The sequence below is a fragment of the Danio rerio genome, chromosome 6 (assembly GCF_049306965.1).
Source record: "Danio rerio strain Tuebingen ecotype United States chromosome 6, GRCz12tu, whole genome shotgun sequence".
NCBI lineage: Eukaryota > Metazoa > Chordata > Actinopteri > Cypriniformes > Danionidae > Danio > Danio rerio.
The window spans coordinates 34,974,282-34,990,048 of NC_133181.1; the positions used below are offsets into that span (position 1 = coordinate 34,974,282).

At 34.5% G+C, this 15,767-nt stretch overlaps 1 protein-coding gene across 14 annotated transcripts in view; it reads left to right on the forward strand.

Annotated features, from left to right (window-relative positions):
- Positions 1–15,767, forward strand: part of kank4 (KN motif and ankyrin repeat domains 4) — a 97,163-nt gene that overhangs the window by 40,945 nt on the left and 40,451 nt on the right. For 4 of the 14 annotated variants that reach the window (XR_012408040.1, XM_073954317.1, XM_005165891.6 and 1 more), the window contains one exon: positions 13,266–13,348. The exons of 4 other annotated variants lie outside the window; for them this stretch is intronic. The gene's annotated coding sequence lies outside the window, so the exon portion shown is untranslated. Of the gene's footprint in view, positions 1–9,997; positions 10,266–13,265; positions 13,349–13,436; positions 13,585–15,767 lie in introns of those variants that run through there. 6 more of the 14 variants (XR_012408042.1, XM_009302491.4, XR_012408044.1 and 3 more) reach the window with 3 other exon arrangements.

Here is a 15,767-nt window from a genome sequence, read left to right on the forward strand (position 1 = left end):
GGGGCCAAAAAAACTGCGCATCTGGAATGCTCTTCTTTGTCATCTTGTGTCAGCTGTGTCAAATTAAAGATGTGCGATGAATCATTTAGTTTTTAATTTATGTACAATGACTGGTGGATACATTTTACCAATGCTGTTTGTAACACTCTTTAAACTGCATGTTTGATCCCTTTTGATTGGAACTTCACTTAAGATGGCAGATTACCCTGTTAAGTCCACTTCGCTGGGAAATTACGTTTGAACGGAACACCTCAAGTGTTAATGTATTCATTATGGCTAAGCAGCATGGGTGTTGATAGTGTATATCTGATTGCCACTCTCCGCTGCACTGTAGTAGATAAAAATTTCCACATAAATGTAGTCTAAGTGGAAAATGTCAGCTGAAATAATCATGAGGTTGGCACCCCACCCTCTGGAAACGACACCCCACCCACTGTTCAGCCTACCCATAATCTTACAATACATCTTGCATCCCAGAGTTGAAGCTTGTCCTCCAAATCACATTGGGCGTTCCTTTCTTAACACTTGGCTAATTTGTTGTTTTTAACCCTAATTAACACATTTTATGGCGTATTATACAATTCAGAATTCCTAAAAAATCAAAAAGTCAAAAACCTTAAAATATTTACTGGATTTAGTTATATGAATTTGCTGCTTTACAAAAAAAAAAAACATTTAGCATTTTAATAAGTGTGGATGCCTGTAATATAGCTCATTAGCTAGCTCATATGAAAGAATACATTTGATGCTTTCGGGGAACCATATCACTTTGAGTCTACTTAATTTGGTCACTTTAAAATAACTCATCTTTATTGTGATAAAGTTATGTGAATAAATGATTTGTTTATTAATTTATTGGAAATCACACTTATATAGTTATAGCAGAATAGTCATACATTTGTCATTGGTGTTTTATTCTGCAGACTCAGCATTTAGCCTATTTGTGTTATTGCTTGCTAGTTAATTGCCTTATACTTCAGTAATTTGATAAAAATTATATAACAAACCCTCTAGCTTTTCACATCTTTTTGTTTTTTTATATATATATATTTTTTTGCGATTTAAAAATGACTGATTTTGTGGTGGTAGAGACAAGATCTAAAACGGTAGGGATTAGACCAGAGGATGGTTATATAACTCTTATTTTTTTATTCACGATTTTCTCTCTCAGATTTCACTCCTCGGAGCATCTGACATCATGTACCTCACACATAAGACATATATTAGGGCTTCTCTTACCGTAATACACCCAAAACACAGATAGTCGTAAAACTTGTCAATGGCAGGGAAGCATTTTCTGTCGTGAACTGCAGGAAAAAAGTTCAATGAAATAATTTATTGATTTGACACACATCATAATACCAGCTATACAGCCATAAAGCACAAATAATGTCCTTTAATTCGGTCAAGGCCAGTGGCTGCCATCTGTGAACTAATCTCCGTCTGTTTGTTCCATTGCTCCATTTGTTAGATGTTTCCCACCTTCTTTTGCAGTCTGAAGCATGTCAAACACACAAAACGCCCAATTCGCACCACAGGATGTCTATATCCCATCTTTGCTTTGACTTCACTTATAAATCACTCGCACGTCTGCATCTGCTTACTGCACAAGCTGAAAACTTTAAAGCATATTAATAACGAGAGCTGTTTATTCGTTTTGACCAAACAGCAGTCTTGATTTATCTGTTATTTCTCTCTATAATATAAAGCCAAATGCTATGTATGAGAAAGTCTTAAATCTGATCTATATTTGGTGATGATGTCTGTGGGTCTCACCATTCAAATTGAAAGTGCAACTTTTCACTTATAATGTCTTATTGCTCATTGTCATAAATTAAAATAAGGACGCCTAACAGCTGAGCTGAGGAGAGTTTACTCACACGTGACTTGTTTAAGCTCTTTTGGTCCATTTAGAAACTTTGCTGTGTGAAAGCAAAACGCACCAAGTACAAAATGCAACAATGTAACAATTTACCATAACAAAAGAATTGATCCACAGGTGTGAAAGTACCCTAATTCATGTAAAACAATTAATTGTAATAAATATAATTTGATCATATTGTTTGGAAATTGATGTTTTATGAGATTATTTAAATTTTTTTGTGATTATTTTGCATTAAAATGAAGAATTCTTTCTGTATCGCAAACATTTGCAACTTTTTGTTGATTTTGGGTTGGATTCAGCGATCGCAGAATCACAAAGAACTAGGGGGTCTGATATTAGATGTAATTAAATTATGTGAGGGAATTATCCTAAACTTATCTCTTAGTCCTAATTTGGTTATTTTAAAATAGTTTGAAATAGTTCAAATAGTTTGTTTATTTAAAATCAGCATAGCTGTATCGCAAGCAACATATGTCTCTAATTTGACTCTGCCTGAAAAACCTTGTTATTCTCTCAGTAAAAGATAATAAATACTGGGAAAATAAGAACAAGCATTCTAGTCTGATAAAATCTTATCAGACAAGTAGCCATTTCCTATACTGTATTTGGCAATGAAAATCCTTCAGGGTAGCTGCAAGTGTTTACTTTGTGTTTTTTTTACATGTGCACTCTGTCAATATTCTGTACACGAGGCTGCTTTTTCAGCTAGAGAAGAAGGGTTGATCTTGGCTTAAATCACTTACCATTGTTGTTTACTGCATTTTATTAGTAATATTTGCACAGGAATTGTGCGGATTTATCCTACATTTGGCATTCTGCGTTACACCGCATGTTGTTTTATTGAAATACACAACCGTTTACTATCATTAAATGCATAGTTCAGAACACCTAATCATATGTATTGACTTTTTTTTTGCCAAAACAATAAATAGCATTTGGTTTAGCTTGTTTTTAGCCTTCATCATAATTAAAACATTGTAAAACAATCCCTAAAATTACTTCAGTATATGATACTAAAATAGTAAACAGAAAATGTGATCCTAATATCTGCCTTACTTAAAGCACTAAGCCCAAAATATTTCAAAGCCATAACTCAGGGCGGCCCATGGGCAGACTGTTAACACTATACATGGAAAAATATGCTGCAAAATGTGCAAATATGTGAGTTTGACATATGTTAGGCCAGATATGATATCCTGCAGCCTTACCGGACTTGAAATAACAGATAGAGCCATAAGTTTCTCAAGTGTGTGTACACAGCTCTGCACTGTGTAAAGTTGTCGGCTTTTATGGTTGATAAAGATGGCTGTGTTTTGGCATGAGGTATTTATGTGACCTATTTTATGAACACTGATATAGATTACTTATGTGCTCCTCTCTCTCTCTCTCTCTCTCTCTCTCTCTCTCTCTCTCTCTCTCTGTCTTTCTCTCTTTATTTCTCTCTATTTCTCTCTCTCACAGCCAAAAGCTACACTAAAACTTGTTTGCATGCTTTTTTAGTGTATTTGACTGAGTGCCATCTTGTGTCTAAAATGTAGGGGGTCTCAGTCATCTATTTCAGCCAAAAGACAGTTACAATTAACTGGCAGGAGCAAATAGGCTTTTAATATGCTACCTAAAATGTATTTGAACGCAAAAACTGACACTTTTAATTTTTATTGAAATATGAAAAACTTATTATACATTTTTTTCAACTCCCCATAGACCAAAATAAGACCCTCTCTACTTTTGTTCATGTTTGAGATGCAGTTTCACTTTAATGTAGTTATAGTGTCAGACAGAAGCATACTGTATGTCCAACATCTATTTAAAAAAAAAAAATAAGTAAACAAAAAACTTTTGTTCTGTCACTTTGTATGAAAGTTTCTACCAAATGATCATATATAAATGTACAGTTTGTAGTTCTTATTGAATTGTTTTTGTCCACTTCAGAGTGTGTTGTGGATAAAATTAGCAATTAAAATGTGCCCACTGTACTTGTTCAGAAATATTAACTCAAACAGATAATTTTGAGTATTATTTTTAACAATCTTTTTAAACAATTTTTAACAATTTTTAACAATTTGAGGCTTCTATATTTTGAGACTAAATATTTTGGGACTAGTTTTGATTTATGTATGCAAATTTCAAGGCAGCACTGATTTCCAGCAACATCATGATTTGCCATGATAGAAAAGAAAGTACTATAGCAACTATGTAATTATGTATTACACTACTTAAATTGACAATTAAAAATAATTTACAGTGTTGGGGAAAATTACTTTTAAAAGTAATTCATTACAATATTGAGTTACTCCCCAAAAAACGAACTAGTTGCCTTTTATGGCCACTAATGTGTTACATTTTTAGTTAGTTTTTGCTTTTTCTCATCTTGCTGGGGCTTGCTCTCTTTCAGAACTTGCAGGGGTTTTTTTTCTGTGGAGGAGCTCTGCAATTACCAAAGCACTGTATAACCTACACCTTCATTTACCTTAAAAAAATCTAAAATTAGGAGAGTGTTATTTTGACGGCTATACATGCTGTAACATTACAGTATATTTAGATTAATGAAAGTTTAAAGCAATGTGTTTGCTACTTTTGTACTTTTTGTACTTTTTGTACTTTTATTAGTTAAGTAAAATCACTGTCCATTGAGACTATACCCTTTTCCCTTTCCTTGATTTGTACAAAATAATAGGAATACTTCCATCGTAGAAATCCAAGGCTCTTGCCTGCTATTTTAATTTCAGTCTGTTCACACGGGGAGCAAATTCTCTCATTGAATGCATGACTATGTTAACTTTAATTCACCAATTTCTTTTTTAAAAGCTAATTAATTTAAAAAGTAACTCGCATTACAATTTTTTTTTAAAGTAACTCAAATATTATTACTTAATTTTTAAAGTAATGCATTACTTTATATTTTATTTATTCATTTTCTTGTCGGCTTAGTCCTTTTATTAATCCAGGGTCGCCACAGCGGAATGAACCGCCAACTTATCCAGCAAGTTTTTATGCAGCGGATGCCCTTAAAGCTGCAACCCCTCTCTGGGAAACATCCACACACACATTCACACACACACACTCATACACTACGGAAAATTTAGCCTAGCCAATTCACCTGTACTGCATGTCTTTGGACTGTGAGGGAAACCGGAGCACCCAGAGGAAACCCACGCGAAGGCAGGGAGAACATGCAAACTCCACACAGACACGCCAACTGAGCCGAGGTTCCAACCAGCGACCCAGCGACGTTCTTGCTGTGAGGCGACAGCACTACCTACTGCGCCACTGCCTCGCCCCTTTATACTTTATACTAAAAGTAATATTATTACTTAACTCACGTTATTTAATGCGTTACCCCCAACACAGATCATTTATTCATGTAATGATCATACTAAAATAAAGGAGTAATAAATATTTTCTAATATCTAATTAAAATTAATTTAGCCTAAAAACATGTCAATGTGCCAACATTAGACTTTAAAACACTGTGAATGACTAAAAACCTTGGCAGATATTCTGATTCTTATTTACTGCTGTCATTTAACTAACTGTTCTGTGGAGTTTTAGGGTATTTGCTCAGGGTTAACCATGGCATGCTTCTCAGGTTTTCAACACAGTGTCGGCAAACATCTCCCTGCCAATTGTTAAAAAAAATTCAGCGAAATTCAGATGAGAAACCATTTTTGCAACATAAAAGTATTTTTATTATATTCTATATTTTTTAATTAAAAACATCTGTGAAAGTATGCATGTTCGTTATATCGTTGTGATTATACTGTCTCCTAGGCTAACAGATGGAACCATTTTACAAGATTTAAAAAACACACAGTGACTGCTTGCCAGTTTTGAGAAAAACACGACACAGCAAGGTTAGTTGGGACAGTTTGTTACAAATTAGCCACACTGTTGGACACCAAATAAACTAACAAACTATTTTTGTAATGTTGGGAACTTTTTAAATATATATATATATATATTTTTTAACAGAAAATACTGCAAATAAAAGCATCGTATAATAATGGATAATAATGCAAATACATTCAAATGTGTTAATCCAGTAGATAACTATATATATAAACATGCTGTGCTATGTAGAATAAAAAAAAGAGTACTGAGGAAATTTTACCTTATTCTTCAATGCAGATATGTGCTTGTTTTCGCGATTGTTTTAGAATTTCCAATTCAGTTTGCCTATGGGAGAAATGACTAGGAAAAATAAACGGCAAAAAATGGTCAAACTACTGTCTCTAAAAAACAAGTGTGTTCATGACTATACATAAAAAGTAGAATATTATAATAAGAAATTATCAGTTTGCAACATCAAGCAACATAACGAGTCTAAGTCCAAAAATGAATAGAAGTGAATGAGACTGGAGGTCTCGATCCAAAAAGATTCAAAGGGCCGTGCCCGCTCATACATGAAGAATAAGGTGAATACTATATCAAGTAAACTGAATTTATATTAATTGTGTGAAATCCGACTTTCTAAGCATGTGTTATAAATAACCCAGTGTCTGTTACAATCTTGCTTCACAGGTGGGTAAAGTAGTAAAATATTTACTCCTGACACTTTTGGAAATACTGCACTGTAACCATAGGTCTGGCGATCATTTGTATTCATTTCCAGGAGAGGCTTGTGTGTTGTTGGTAAAAAATATGGTGTCTAACCACATTACTTTGTTCATTATTTGGTCAAAACTAAAAAGTGTTAATCTGTGCCCTGCTGTCCCCTACTCCCGGCATTAAAATTTATTTTCAACTCTCTGCTCTTAGACTGGTCTATCCAATAGTATAATAGCGCCAAAACTGAAAAGGCAGGTATAAAAATAGCAAGGCCCCATCTGATTGGTCAAATTTGGATGAATAACCTATGCATGCAACACACATTTTTGACACACAAAATAAAACAAATGTGTCACACTTCTCTGCAATACGAATATTGCTTCTGCTGTTCCCCCAATAACTACCATTTCATCATATTTTTCAGCCCTAATCGCAGCTTCCATTTCATGGCAGATTTTGAAGATCACCCAAAACTCACAATGCATAATAAACACTAAAAAATCTTCTCAGTAAATCTAAAAAGGATTTTTAACATCCCGCCTGTGTTTATGGAAGCGTGAAAGTGAGATCCCCTGTCTGTATAAGTATCAGAGAGAGTGTGAACACGTGGGCGAGTGTTTTGTATGCGTGTCTGAGTGCTCGCTTTTATTAGTGTCTGCAAGACCACTGTCGACTGAAGTAGGAAGAGCACTTTGTTGCTGCAGGGTGCATTTGACTGCCAGTGTACACTAGATAGGCTGAGCACTCAACGCCTCCTCATCTCTCTTCAAGTCTGCTTTTAATCTAGGCTCTGACACTGGACGATGAGTCACTCTGGACCCAGGTGAAATATGGTCATCGCAGGGCCAGCTCAATTCACTGATTAGACAGGCCTCTCAAGCACACCGTGGAGTTGAATGGCTTCCTCCTTAAGGGGCCATTTCAGTTTGTCCGCTCCAAAATGTAAAAGCCAAAAGGAGTACTCTATAGCTGAATGTGTGACGAGAATACAAGCAGGCTTATCTTTCAGGTCATCTCAGGCACAGACATATGCAATGTAGCATTTTCTTTGAAATGTCACGCTATGTGCCAGTGTGTCTGTGTTTTATAGAAATGCATTACAATGTAAAATGCAATGGTGAAGGTAGTCTATATTCATAATTTTATACGGCAGATAAAAGTAATAGCTTATCATAAGTAGACAAACAATATAGGTGGCTCTATTTTAACGATCTATGCGCAAAGTCTAAAGCCTATGGTGCAAAAGTATTAAGAACATGTCCGAATCCAGTTTTGCTATTTTAGGGATGGAAAAATATGTTTAACTAATATACATATGCGTATACTACATAATACTAAAATGTAAATTGTCATGAAAAAACTGAAATAAAAACAGAGGTGAAGAAAGCATGGAGGTAGTGTTTTTCATATTTATAGACAATAAAAACTTTTGTAATATTTTAATCCTTACATTTTTACATGCAAAGATATTTGTGTATTTTTCTACATCCTGTGTGTATTAAGCAGTGTGTAAGCACTAGAACCCCCACAGGCGCACAACTAACACGCTCTGCGCTGGACTTCAGACCAGCTTTTAGAAGTTGGATAATGGCACCTTAACACACCTCCTTTTCAGACCAACACACCCATTAGTCCACAAAGTTGTGCAAATGGATTGCTATAACGACGTTGAGCAAAACGTGAAAATTACAGTTGCGCTGGTCCGAAATTAGCAATAAATCGCACCAAACACGTATTGCGCCTTATTGCGCCTTATTGCACCAGGTGTATGATAGGGCCCATGGTCTCTAAGCACACTTTTAAAAACTAGGGTCTCTATTTTGACGATCCATGCGCAAAGTGCAAAGCGCAGGGAGCAAACACATTAGGGGCGTGTCAGAATCCACTTTTGCTAATATAAGGACGAAAAAATTCCCTTTTTCGTCGTGGCGGATGGTCTAAAAGGGTTGAGCTTGATTTTCTTAATGAGTTATAGGTCTGTTTTGATAATAAACCAATAAGAGTCTTATCTCCCATTCCCTTTAAGAGTCAGTTGCGTCGTGCGATAGCACATTTGCTATTTACATGAGGACTTTGTAAGTGGAAAAACTGAGCATTTCACTAGCAAGAAAACAGTTAAACAGAGCATCTGCCTTCTCATTATCTACTTTCACTTAGCTCTTGTGGATAGCGAAATCTTACGCACAGACATCCATTAGCCTATAAATAATAAATTCAGTTTGTTAAGCGCAAAGATTTATTTAAAAACTATTTCTAAATTCAGTTCTAATTTCCAGCAAACGAATAAATGAACAATAATAACGAAGTGTGTTAAAAACCTGAGTTATAGCCAAATAAACATGCTATCAATCACATGGTCTAAAGCCTGACAGGTGGGCAAATCTAAGCTTGTTTTTAATAAAAAAATATAAATATGCATATAATAAATAACACTGCTAATAATAATAACATTATACAAAAGCAAATTGTTAGGAATAAACTGAAAAAGCCCCCTGAGATGAAGAAGTCATTAAAGTATGGTTTTTATATTTATGTAGGCTAGAAAATTATATGTTCTGTAATATTTTAATCCTTTATACTTATATCCTTTATATATACTTATTATATCCTATATATTCCAAATATTTTAATTATTTTTCATATGTAAAGATATTTGCGTATTGTTCTACATCTTGTGTGTATTAAGCAGTGTGTAAGCGAGGCGCACAACTAACACGCTCTGCGCTGGAGAGAGAGAGAGAGAGAGAGAGAGAGAGAGAGAGAGAGAGTTTTTTTGTGTGTTTTTGAAGATTACTTATCTGAAAAAAATAATTATGAATTTATAATTAATTTAATTTAATTTATAAATAATTTAATTTACTTACCCTCAAGCCATCCTAAGTGTATATGCCTTTTTTATCAGATAAACATATCATAGTTAGAGTTATATAATCTTATGCCACGTTTGCACTGACAATGAATAGTGTCCTGAGTTTTCAAAACTTCAAAAAATGTTGCATCTATTTATCATAAAGTAATTTAGTTGGAGCTTTTAAAACTTGGCCACCATTTACTGCAATTTACAAGGCTAGGTAGAGCCAGAATATTATTGAATTTAATTTGATGATATAAAAATTTTGTTAGCCTGGATGAAGAACGTTTCAGTGGCTGATATCGTGTTCAGTGGTCATCAATGGCATTCTGGGCATTAATTTGAGCTCCAATAAGTCCGTGGCCCTATTTACTCTGTCTTCTTTTTTGCTTCAAAAGATTTGGAATGCATAGAAACACTCTTTGTAGTGTTTTCTGACACTTTGGAGCCCTAGGATTAATTAAATTTCAGTACACTGAGAAGGATGGCAGTTCATTTTTTAAGAAGAATAGTTTTTTGTTATTGTTCTGGTTACATGGGTTGCACTACTTCATTAAGCTCATCATGATTTTTGTATAATGATTTTTTGTCAACGGGCACCCCTGACTAAAGCCCGGGTGTTCTGAGAAGATAAGTTGGAGATCTGGTGTAGCATTGTTAATGGTTAACCTCCACCCAGTACTAATGATTAGACAGCTCATGTTGGGAACCCCACAGTTCTGACATAACACCGGGGAGAGAGAGAGGATCTACACTTCAACTCTTGTTTAAGAATAGAGTATTACCGGGAGGCTATACGAGTTATTGAAGAGCAGAAAGAGTGTAAAAAATGACACCACAGAAAGAGGGAAAGTAAGAGAGCTTCTCTGCATGGGTCATTTCACTGGAGGAAGCGGCCATCATCAGTTCAGCTCTCAGATGTTGTGTGTCAAGAGGAGGGCAGAGGGAGTTTCTGCAGCGGCCAACTGAACCTTTTAAAGAGTATGAAGGCTGTTTTTTTTAACTTTTCTGACTCATCTTTGCTGCTTTTTTCTCGTGTTTTGCATGTTTCTGTTCCTTCAGGACTAATATCCACAATAGCCAAATACATTGCCTCTAGTGTGCACTGCAAAACTCATTTTCTTATCTTAAGCTATGTTTTTGTCTTGTTTTCGAGTAAAAAAACTTGAATGTCCTTGGAAAGATATTTGAAATATAATATATATTACTGAACTACAAATGATACAGTGAATATATATAATGTTTAATATTCTTGTGTCAAATATACTGTACTGAAGCATATTTTTTGTTAGATTAAAAATGGATGGTTTGATGAAATTGATGGTTAAAATCAGAGTCAAATGTATTTACATAAACATACAGTTGAAGTTAGAAATATTAGCCCCCCTTTGAATTTTTTTTAATTTTTAAAAAATATTTAGCAAATGAAGTTTAACAGAGCAAGGACATTTTCACAGTATGTCTTATAATATTTTTTTCTTCTGGAGAAAGTCTTATTTGTTTTATTTCGGCTAGAATAAAAGCAGTTTTACATTATTTTAAATATTAATTTTAAGGTAAAAATGATTAGCCCCTTTAAGCTTTTTCAATAGTCTACAAAACAAACCATCATTATATAACAACTTGCCTAAATACCCTAACCTGCCTAGTAAACCTAATTAACCTAGTTAAGCCTTTAAATGTCACTTTAAGCTGTATAGAAGTGTCTTGAAAAATATCTGGTCAAATATAATTTACTGTCACTATGGCAAAGATAAAATAAACCCATTATTAGAGATGCGTTTTTAAAACTATTATGTTTAGAAATGTGTTGAAAAAAAATCTCTCTGTTAAACAGAAATTGGGGGAAAAAATAAACAGGGGGCTAATAATTCAGGGGGGCGAATAATTCTGACTTCTATTATGTTTTTGGAAGCATTTTCTTCTTAAAATGTCTGCTTAACAATATGTATTTTAATAAATATATAGCAATATATGCAAATACTTAGCAACATAAAAGGTCTTGTTTGGATTTCACATGTAAAAAAAATCAATCTTTAACTATTAGAATTACAAATATGTACATATGTGTAAATACAGTATTACATAGAATTATGCAATTGTGTATAAACCGTGGCCAGCGAATTTAGTACACCCCATTTTGAAAATGAATATTTGTATCCATTTTCAGTGAACAAAAATGGTTTTTGGTACCTTTTTTTTTTTTTTTTTTTTGGTTTTGGGATTTTGGTGCATTTAACCAAAACAGATTTATTAAACAGATATATTGATTAAAATATTAATTTAATTACCAAACATATTTAGAAATTGAAGGACAATGCAATTAAATTCAAGCAAAATATTGCAAAATAAAATAAAAAAACTAAACAAAATTTCAACTAATTTGTTTTTTAACATTTTTTTGTTTATGATTTTTCCTATATTTTAAATTTGTATATAATCTTTTTCTATAACGTAAATTTGGGCTTACTAGTTTTTAGACTGTTATAGTAAGTCATTTTGTTATACATTAGATTAGTCAGTACTGAAGCCAAATCTATGTATAAATATAATACTGTCAAGCTTCCTATAAAAATATGAATTTAAAAGATGAGGGGTGTACTTGTATATGCTGAGTACTGAATGTGTGTTTATATAGGTATGACCATATATCAGATGTTTATGCGTATTTTGAGAATGTTTAGTTATAAAATTCATCAAAACTGACAGTAAAAATATGTACATTTGCAAAGGATTTCAATTTTAAATAAGCACTGTTCTTTTAACATTTATATTCATCAAAATATTCTAACAAACATCACAATTTCCATCAAAATCTTTAACTGCACAAGTATTTCAACGTTGGTTATAGTTAGAAAGTTGTTTAAGCAGTTAATCAACATTAAAATTATTTCGATCATTGTGACAAAAACTTAGTGGAGTTAGTTAAATAAGTAAGTAAAACAAAATAAATTTTATACACTTAAATTATGCTAAATTAATTTGAAGTCATTATAGCTGAGCTAATATTTCAGAACATGTCCTAATATTACTGTTTTCGGGTGACATGGTGGCTCAGTGGTTAGGACTGTCACTTCGCAGCAAGAAGGGCAGTGGTTCAAGTCCTGGCTGTGTCAGCTGGCATTTCTGTGCAGAGTTTGCATGTTTTCCCCATGTTGGTGTGGGTTTCCTCTGGTTGCTCCGGTTTCCCTCACAAGTCCAAAGTCATGCGGTATAGGTGAATTGAATAAGGTAAATTGGCCGTAGTGTATGTGTGTGAATGGTGTGAATGGGTGTTTCCCAGAACTGGGTTGCAGCTGAAAGGGCATTCGCTGAGTAAAACATATGCTGGATGAGTTGGCGGTTCAATCGACTGTGGTGAACCCAGATGAATAAAGGGACTAAGCTAAAGGAAAATAAATGAATGAATGATTGTTATCACTGCATTTGTGATTAAACAAGGTTAATATTAATAAGCCTCCTAATCATCCCCTTCCACCAAATTGGCTCTATCACTATCTCTCCACTCCACCAAAAGCTGGTGTATGTTGAGCCTACTGGCGCCTTTGTCCTGTGGCTGCCATTGCATCATCCAAGTGGATGCTGCACACTGGTGGTGGTGTGGAGAGACCCACCCCCGCTTCGGTTGCATTGCCAAACATGATAAATGCACTATATAAATAGACATTACATTACTAAGCCGAAGAAAAATTAATGAATGAATTACTATTTTCATTATATTTTTGAATAAACAAATTTAGAATTTGTGAGCATAAGATATATAAAAAATCATATTATTTATGTTTTACCCACAACAAACTTTTTATGTTGTTTTTGAATATAAAAAGCATTTTAAATATTTTTATTCAGTTTAATTTATATATATATATATATACATATATATATAGATATGTATAGATATTATTCTTTTTTATCTGATTTATCATTTCCCTTTATCAATCATATCCATCTCCCTCTTTTTTCCCCCTCTTGCATTATCAGGTTGAAGTTCAAAGAAAGGAAGGGAGGGGTGTTGCATGTTTTTGGTAGACGGGGAGGGGAGCAGGATTCACAGCACATGCTAGGTAAGAGGAATTCCTTTCCTCCCCCTTCTCTCTCCCTCTATCTCTGTCTCTCTCCCTCTATCTCTCTCTCTCCTCTCTCTTTTGCTTTCTCTCTGAGTCTGTCACTCTGGGGCTCTGTCTCTGTTTCTCCCTCTCCCTATATTTGTCTTCCTCTCTTTCTCTTTCTGCCTCTCTATCCCTTCCCATCTCTCCCGATGATGCACACTCTCTCTCTGGCTCTGGAAGCCATGTAGCAGGTGAGAATCTCAGCCTGTCATTGCGCTCTGTTTCTTGTCTATGCAATCCATTTGTGCTTGGACTGTGTCGCTAGGCTTGTAAATGGCTCTGTTGCTGCTATTACTGCAGTGCAGGAATAACTGCCGGGCTCTTTTTTTTCACTCCGACATATAACCAGCTCATCTCCTCTCCATTATGAACGCATGTAAGACCTTGCTTAATGTAATTTTTTGAGCACATTGTGAGGAATGCTTCCTAATGCATGGGAATACTGCTGTACTTCTTTTGCAAGGAAGGCAACATCTAATGAGAGTATTATGCATTTGTTTTGTGTTTGTGTGTGTGTGTGTGTGTGTGTGTGTGTGTGTGTGTGTGTGTGTTTGTGTGTGCATTTTTGAGAGTAACTAGGTGTTTAGTTTGTGTGAATGCCTGCAATACCTTGGCTAATGTAAATGTTTGAGTATGTAGTGAGGAGATGCATGGAAATATGCTGTTTTCTTGGAACCTCTTGGAAGATGGGATAATGGCAGCTTCTAATGAGAGTATTGTGCATTTGTTGTGTGCATGTGTGTGAGAGCTACTTCAGTGTGTGTGATGTAAGACCTTGCCTAATGTAATTCTTTGAGTTTGTGTTGAGAAGAGCTTCCTGATGCATGGAAAAGTGTTGTTTTTTGAAGCCTCCGAGGAAGGCAGCATCTAATGAGAGTGTATTATGCATTTGTTTTCTGTATGTGTGTGCATTTTTTTCAGCGCGACTAGGTGTTTTAAGTTTATATAAATGCAGGCTAGTCTATTTCTCAGCATGTGTTTGACATATCAAAAGATACTTTATTTAACATTTGTAAATGATCATCAAAACAGCATATCTGTTGATGTATGGAAATAATGCTAATTCTCTGGAGCCTCCAGGAAGATGGATAGTATAGCAGCTTCTGATGAGTATAGTTGACATTGGTTTGTGTGTGTGCTATTTTTTTATTTATTTATTTATTATATATTTTTAGATTAATTAAACAGCTAACAAGTAATGTTCTCAGAACATAAAAAAAAATCGTTGTATAACTTAATGAGAACGTTAAGGGAATGTTTTAGAACCTAGAATTGTTAGCTGGGTGTCTGTTTATATGTGTATTTGCCTGGCTCTGTGTTTGACAGTGTTTTTGATTGTCAATATTCAGAACATGCTTGACATTTGTAAATAAACGAGAATCAATATTGAGCATCGTCTTATTTCTGTTGCATGGAAATAGTGTTGTTTTTCTGGAGCTTCTGAGGAAGGCAGCGTCTAATGAGTGTAATATGCTTTTGTTTTGTGTGTATGAGAGAGCGACTTGATGTTTAGTGTCTGCGAATGCACGTGAGATCTTGCTTAATGTAATTCTTTAGAGAGGAGAGCTTCCTGATGTATGAAAACAGAGCTGTTTCTCTGAGGCCTTCAGGAAAATTAAAGGAAGGCATCATCTAATGAATGTCTTGTATTTGCTGTACAGTGTGTGTGTGCATCTGTGTGTGTACCATGTATTCCTGATGTTGTAAGGACAAAATGTCCCCCACAAATATAGCAATACCATTACATTTACAACTTATTCTCCCTTGAAAATGGAGCTAAAATTCATAAATGGGGGAATCTGTAAATTCGTGAATCCGTGTTTCACCTAGCATTTCACGTCTACCCAGCAAGCATTTTTTGTTTTTCAAAGATGTTAATAGACGTTTAACATCTTGGCTAAGACAAGGCTAAACTTGGGCTGTCAGTGAAAATCTAATGGAGATAAAAAAAAAAAAAATCAAGATAAGTAAAAAATCTGTCTAATCTGTCTATTTGACGACTTGTCTAGTTTTGGGCTATTCTTACTGTAGATGTATATTAGATTTTCAGTGACAGCCCAAGTTTAGCCTTGTTTTAGCCAAGCTGTCTATGTTTAGATGTCTATTAGACATCTATTAAACACAAAATTGTTTGCTGGGTAGCATGCTTTGCTTAACGTCCAGTCCTATGCACGTCATATATCTGATAGACTCAGTAAATTCGGTCTCATAATTAAAGTCCTCAACCATAACTTAGTTCATTCAACAAAATCAAACCACATTAAAAATAAAACACAAAATAATTCCAAATCATAAACAATAAAGCACATCACTTCAAGTTTCATTACAGTGCGTGTATTTGTGTTGTACTTTGTATTCCTCATGTTGTAGGGTC